General features: G+C 39.0%; 1 long non-coding RNA gene across 1 annotated transcript in view; it reads right to left on the bottom strand.

Annotated features, from left to right (window-relative positions):
* The window catches only part of LOC102675166, a 36,070-nt gene extending 34,524 nt beyond the window's left edge, over nt 1-1,546 (bottom strand). The window contains exon 1 of the long non-coding RNA XR_421737.2: nt 1,117-1,546. This is a non-coding gene — a long non-coding RNA (uncharacterized LOC102675166). The remainder of the gene's footprint in view (nt 1-1,116) is intronic.
* Between the last annotated feature and the right edge of the window lie 6,303 nt (nt 1,547-7,849).

Genomic DNA, 7,849 nt, shown 5'->3' with positions numbered 1-7,849 from the left:
AAAAAAAAAAAAAAAAAAAAGAATTATACGTGGATAAAATTATTAGACACTTGTGTGAAAATCAGGTATTTCACAGCAGCCGACAATTTGTTCTGCAGTTATTGATTGGACTTCACCTTCACGCTAGAAAGTTAACATGCCGTAACGGCGGGATTACACGAGCGAAATTAAACGTCAACGATAGGCCAATGCGAAGAAATTGTTCTGCTCCGCGGTATAATTACAGACGTTACCGCGTACACTTAATTCTATAACGTAATAGCCGGACGAGTCTCAACGAAATATCGTGTTTTTAACGCTAGAAATACCAAGAAATAATCGATAATACAAATCGTTCGAATCGTGAAACGGCCCCGTGCACTCACGCGAGAGATGCATTTTCGGTAATTCGTTTTCACGATAAAGACGCATCGGTCGTCGTCAAAGGTAAAACGTTTTGGAGCCACTCGATTTATCTGGACGTTACTCGCTTTGAGGCGAGCAAAGAAACATTCCAGACGTTTACTATCTCTCTCTAACTTTCTTCCCATTCAAGACGCTACTTTAAATCGCCAGACGCTTTCGAAGACCGACGCCTGTCAAATTCCGACAGATAAACTTCGACAGAAACACCAGACACTACACCGGTATACTTCAAACGCCCGCCAAATTCGCATCTGCCTAACGCTTATCGCGGCCATTTTCGATCACCTTTATGTATATACAAGATTAAGATTTAATACGCCTCTAATATCTCACTTGGAAAAAAGAAAAATAAACAAACATGGAACGATTCCTGAAATTTTGGTTACTAGGAAATAGCTCGCGATGAGTCACGTGCCAAACACGATGTTCACGGTATTCCAACGTACCGGCATGACGCGGACCAGTTTTTTTTCTTTCGTGGTAACAGCTGTCCGAACTGTTAAAGGTCTTCGTATTATTTCCTGTTCGACGCACGAACGTTCAAAAAAAAATATTGCGACGCATTTCGTGTCGCGATCGAACACACGAGAAACCCGCAAAGTACGACGAGACCCTCAAGATACTTCGCTATACCCGCATAAAGATACGATCGCGGTTTCGGGGGAGATACGCAGAAACATGTAAATAAAAAAAGAGAATAGTACGACTCACCGTAAGACGACACGATGCTCCCTGCCACTCGAACTCCTTTGAAGAAAACGCGAACTGAGAAATCCACAAGACTGAGAAGTCCACACTGGAATGATGATTGGCAATTACGTCGATAATCACCACTGATGCGACGTGTCACTTGTCACAAGTCCGAAATATAGATGAATAATACGTTTAACCCTTTCGGTATAGAGGCAGCAACGGAACAATGATAAATATCTCGAAAAGACGAAATTAATTTACGAAATGCGTCGTACGATATCGTAGATTCGGGTGCCGGGCTGCGTCCGTGCGTACAACCGTTCGGCTCGGAGTCTCGCGCTCAACTGGTCTCTGCTCGTTGGCGCGGATTTCTCGTCGGCCAATCGGAGTCGAGACTGCGCGGCGCGGCGCGACTTTGCCTCGTGTGTATCGTACCTTAGGTTTAACCCCCGTCACGGCACTGTCCCCCCCACCCCTTCCCACTGCGTCCCGCGGAAATGCGTGTCCCTATGCTCTCACTCCCTCCTCTGTTCTTTCTCTTTTACTCCCTTTCTTCGTCACTCTCACTCCTTTATCAGGGAATTGTACAAGGGTAGCGATGGGCATTCAATTTTCCCTCTCGCGAAGTTTCCGAATCGAACATTTCGTCGAACGTAATCGTGCAAACGTCCTGATCACTTCCGTGTAAGTTTCCGTAAAACGTTATTCTTGTTCGTTCTTGTAGTCGTTCGATCGTCACTATGCTACAATTTCTCCGTTACCCGAAAGTTTCGACAAATCATCGCGCGAAAACTTTGAACGTTCCGCCATTTTGATTGTCAAATTGACAAGATTATAACCGTCCAACAATGAGATAGATTTAAAAGATGATTCGTCGTTAATTTGTACTTTCATCGTCGTAAACTTGTTACTTATTTAACACAATCTTTAATAAAAACACATTTTTCATTCTCGCGTGCCAAAATTCGTATATATTTTCGCGAATTTGAACACTTCGATACACTCTCTATACACTTGCCGCCATAATTATGTAACTGAAAAGATGACAAATAGCGCCCTAGAAGAATGCATATTAGTTTGCTCTAGCGCCGCTAGGAGGCAGTTTAGGACTGCTCTTGCATCCGTCAATTGAATACGAATGGGTTGTGTTAAAGTTTATTTCATATTTTGTTGTGTATTTTAATTGATTAAATGTGAATTGTAATTAAAGAATGTATTTGATAAAGAGACGAGAAAGAGAATAAGTGTAATACATCAGTATTGTAAATATTTATTTTGTTCATAAATTGTTTAATACTTCTATTACGTACAATGGACCAGTAAGTACATTTTATCATCATATTACTTTTTTATTAATATTATATGCAATTAAAAACAAAATTAAATAGCAATAGAATCATGCTGCGTAATAAATAACGTGATTAAAATTATTCTTTTTCGTATCATTATGTATTTTTTTATTGAATTAGTTATCATATAAAATTCTAACCTCTAAAACAAACATATTCGTACAAATGCACGATCAATTCGATTGTCAAAAATACGAAACATTGTTTTATTATATTTTTCTCAATTGTGACATGATTTCAGTTCAGAAGAGCATAATATAGTTGACAGAAGATTTATAGTTTTGCATGTATAAGGATGACTCATTTTAATCTATAAATGGATATATATGGGAAAGTACATTGAGTTGAAGGCTGAATATGTGAGGGAGGAAGTCGAGGGAGGCATTAGAATATCAAGGAGAAAGGTTGGTAGGAAACGAAACGTAACAGAATTCTATTATCAATACTTGTTAGACTATCTTCTTTGATATCTTTACTCACCGAAATTCCACCCGAATATTCTCTCGGGTTCTATTTAACTATCGCATATTCGACTTATTTAAATCGAATGTAGTTTATATTTATTTATGATTTATTGAAACATATCATGGTAAAAGATATTATGTAGTTATATTTGTAAAGATTTGCTACACTGATAAGTGTACCTATATTATAAATATATATTTACAAAATTATAAAACATTAGAATACATATTAGAATACATATACATATATTTGAATCTCAGAATCTTTTTGCATAATTGAATTAATATTTTTAGCGAAATTTTTTATAAATTAATTGATTATTTAATTGATTATTTTATTGGATATAAAAATGTATAATTGTACATAATTGTTACCTCAATCATAATCAAGTTATTATTTGTCAATATGCTAATATTATTAATTAATCAATTATTATGCAAAAACTTCTTGATTTCAAATATTACTATCTCGTCGAATTTTCTTCCAGATTCGTTTAATCAATATCATAATAATATCTTGTAAAACTTATCTGCACAATTCCTTTTACAATCAACAAATAACAATTAAACGACTCATCTCATTTATTATTCTTATTAATTGCAAAAATACGAAATTTCTCAATCTATGTACATCATATTTGACGCATTTACCTCGATAAATATTACTTAAAAAAACTCCGTGGTATATTTATTCGAAACGGTGAGGACAAAATATCTCTGTTTTTAATGGTTGTTCGCCCGGCTCGGTTTACCTTCCCGAATAAAATACAAGCTACGATAAACAATCATAAAATACAAACGCCGATAAATATTCTGTTTATTCAATAACAAAAAAACGTCCGGTCTTATAACGTTACACCAACTATCCATGTCCATCCCAAACTTAAAATCCCCGACGAAATCTTTTCACCGCTGTAACGTTACGTAACTTTTACGCAATTTCCTGCAGACATAACAGGATACAGAGAGAAAGAGAGAGAGAGAGATCGGAAAAAAAACACGAACGACGAAAGAAAGTTCCCTTCGTATCGACTCCCGTGTTCGTTTATTACGACCTATAGCCTCATGTACTTACGATCCTCCGCGTCCATCAACCCTCTGCCGGCATCCTTCGTCTCCGTTTCTTGTTTCTTCCCCCCCTGTATTTCCTCGGCAATTCCACCAGGGGTTTCGCATAATGCTTTTTTCAGGCCGCCCTTCCTATATATATACATCGGTCTAGTATCCCGTAACCCCGCTCGCCCCGAGTGACGCGAATTTTTCCCCGAAACGACTTTCCATTCGTGCACCACGGAATCCAGTCGGCACCCCCGAGGCGCTCTCCCGTGAATTATCCGAGTGCCTTCGGTAATTCCGCTGGGAATCGTTTTGCATAATGTTAAGAAAATACTCGTAAAAGGCCATGCTGAACGCGACTGTCTGTTGTTACCCGCGCGATATCGCCTCGACGCAATCAGACTTGGAGAAAAATTTATTTTTTTGATTCTAATGCTCGTACCTTAACTTGTTGCTCTGTTAAATCCACGCGTATATTATAAATATTCAAAATATGGAAAATTAAGATGATAGATGTAAATTGAAAATTAATCCTCCTCTTGTACGGCTCCACCCGTAACGCCGCATAATATCGAAAGAAATTTGAATCCACTTACTTGAGCGCGAAAACGACGGCGTTAAACCGGCGAGAAACGTTTATAACGGAATAAAGAAACTACTTCTCGGTCCATTACTGCAACTTAATTGTGCCGACTGTTGAAGATTCCCGGGGAGAAATCGGCTTGCGGGGGGATGGGGCGCGCGGTGTCTTGTGTAAATAGAAGAGTGTCGCGGAAAAGGTGCGGGTTGAAGGGAGAAAGTCGGCCTTGAAATTTCCACCACGATGGTTGGCTCGCTTGTCCTGTTGGTTTGCCGATAGTGACATTAAGCCCTCGTTAAATACGGGCACGCCTCGTCGTAAAAGTATATTTCAAATTCGCCGCTTGGCCAAGGATTAAATCGAGTTTGCACTCGCGGCGCTTGGCCGGACAACAATGGCAATTCAGTTTTGCATAGGAACGAGCAAGTCCCGGGAAACGGACTTTCTTCTCGCATTTAAACGCGCGCGAAGGAAAGTCTTGCAATCCCCCGCAGCAGGAGGAACTTTCTGCGGTCGTTGCTGTTTGACTTTTCCTTCAAAGGGTTTAAACAGGCCGGCCTCTCTCGTTAACGTTAAGCGGTACGAGCCCGGCCAACCAGCTTTGATCACGATTCGCACTCGTATGCAATTAAAAGCGCATCATAGACTCGCGTTAACTACGTTCCATCCACGTATTCGGCCGAAATTGTCAGATGAACGAAGGCTTCTATCATCGCAGCGGCGAGTATTTACGGATTTAATAATTTCTATTAATAATTAATACGAAGCGAATTACGAAATCTGTGGAGTATCTTATCGTTGAGAGGCCAAGGTTTTTCAAGATGTCTAAGAACGCGCATTGTCATTGGCATCCTCTCAACGTGATAACGAATAGTTATATCGAAGTTGCGTAGGATTTTAAGAGATAATCCGACGCGACGAGTGTCCGAAGATTCCTTATCTCGTTTGCAGATAAGAAGATTATTACTCTCTTCCTTTCCCTTTTTCTTTTTTTAACAGATATCGAAACGAACGATCAATGGAATCGCAATGAAGATATCTTTTCGTTTCAACAGGTCGCGAAGTAGCCGCTCGATGATGTTCATCGGGAAGCATAATTTCGAAACAGAACTCGGCTTATTCCCCGCAAGTGGAATACCAGTGAGTTCTTAACGAGCTCCTCCTCGTTACAGTTATCTGCCGCTCGACTTGAAATACCTTCATCGCGGCCGCCACTTCGACCGTGGGTTTTGCCCACCCTCACCGAGATCGCCTCTCTCTTCCTCTCTTTATCTATCTTTTCTCGGATTTAGATCCAGACGAGGTTTAATTTCGTTTCGGAGGGAGGGACAATTCCTCGTTGCCATCAACTCCCTAAGCGAGTTACGATTAACTTGTTTTTCCAACCGCTGGATGGTTTGTTCGCCGGTAGCTCCTTATCGGCGTGCACCTTGCCTCTTGTGCTCCGCGGTCGCCCGCCTCGGGTTCCCTCTTTATAGGCGAAGAGGAGGCGACACCGGAAGTCGTTGTTCATTCCGCCGACCACCAGACCGGGAATCTTGTTCTGGAACGGCGGCGCTGTAGCGGATCAGAAACTAGTTTCCCTTCACCTGCGCCCCTCTCTGTTCCTCGGCTCGCGTGGGGCGGAAAGTATCGATCGACTCGCTCGATTAGGATTCGCGCTTCGCCTCTTTTATGATCGAAACGATCCAGGTGCGTTTCGCTCGGATTGCTAGATTCGTCGAGCGTATCGAGGAGTGGACGATTTCTTCTTCTCTTCGATATTCTTGTCGAATTTTCAATTTTTTTGAAATTGGAATTCTATCGGAATATGAAATCGAAGTTTCGAGTATCGTTGAAATTTTTCTGATTTTTCTGAATGAAATGTGGCAAAAGAAAATTTAGGTTATTTTGAACAATTTTATAGAATTATTAAACTTTTCTAGGATTTTTCGAAATCCAACGTGTTAATATCTCGAGTTTTAAGTATTCCAATATTTAAATTTAATTCTACTTCTATTTCTTTAGAAGTTCTACCAGAATTAGAAGAAATAGAGAATTCCAATCGCGAAATTCTTCCGTGGGGATCATTTTGAAAACGTTTCGTTTCTTGCAAGGCCCAAAACAGTATCGTCCCGCGATAAAGAGGTGTTCGAGTCGTGTCGTAAAATTTCGAATCGTGCTCCGTTTCTTCGCATACCGGTTTTAACGATACGTACTATTAATTTTAAGTGGAACGTCAACTATTCTTTAACGACGCTTACATCGCGTTTTGCCACGGGAGAGGCAACTTTTCTGAGGCTCGAATTTAACGATCGCACTTTATCAAACGTAGTATGTACCGGCCACGGGATTAAAAACTTTCCTCGCCGCGGTATTCACAAGTGAAATAATCGATGATTCTCCGTTTCCAACTCTCGTATACATTCATATCTCTCCGTCGATGTGATGAAAACAATATTTTCGCGGCATGCGCTATTTGTTCCCTTCCCCCGTTTTCAAAACTTTATTCGCGATTTTTTGAAATAACACTCGAATGAAAAGAATAATAATGGCGGTGAAATTCTATTTGTTTAAAAAGCACGATGTAATTTCGTATCTACAATATGTTTGCGTAAATATTTTTCGACGTTTTTATTCTCACGGAAAGATTTTATTTTCCGTTGTTATCTTTTATTATTCTTATTATTCGAGAAATAAAACATATACGTTATTCTATATTTAAAAAAAGTAAGGATTAAAGATTCTTCTTTCTAGAATTAATTTTAGAATTGTTAAATTTAAGAAACGATGATTTATATAGTACCTTATAAATGATTTCTAACGATCATGAAAAATCATATTTAGAATTCAATGAACCTTTCTACGAGTAGTCAAATGAATACATAATTTAAAAAACCAAAAGCCATTCTGAATTCTCAGAGTCAATAAATTACGAAGCATTTATATACTTTTATTTATTATATCACTTGTATATTAATTTCTTAGGATTCGATCATCATTTATAATTATTTTTACAAAAATTTGGCATTAATTAAATAAATATAGAATCTGATAAAAGTACTACGTATACCTGTACAGAATAAGATTCTGTAAAAAACTGTATTTCGAGGCTTGCGTGTATATATTCAAATGAGACATCCTATATAGAAACAGATCGTGAAACGAGTCTAGCATTCGGATCGAAACGAAACACTTAGGTGAATCGCGCCTTCCTCCCCTTATCATTTGGGTCAGATAGGAAATGTCTCGTAAAATAGTAGGTTAGTAGTGTGTTCAATCGTACATACAGACGTGTGAATATTTTTTTGCTCGTAACGGAT

This window comes from Apis dorsata, unplaced genomic scaffold (genome assembly GCF_000469605.1).
Source record: "Apis dorsata unplaced genomic scaffold, Apis dorsata 1.3 scaffold_220, whole genome shotgun sequence".
Taxonomy (NCBI): domain Eukaryota; kingdom Metazoa; phylum Arthropoda; class Insecta; order Hymenoptera; family Apidae; genus Apis; species Apis dorsata.
This window is presented reverse-complemented; position numbering and strand designations above follow the sequence as displayed.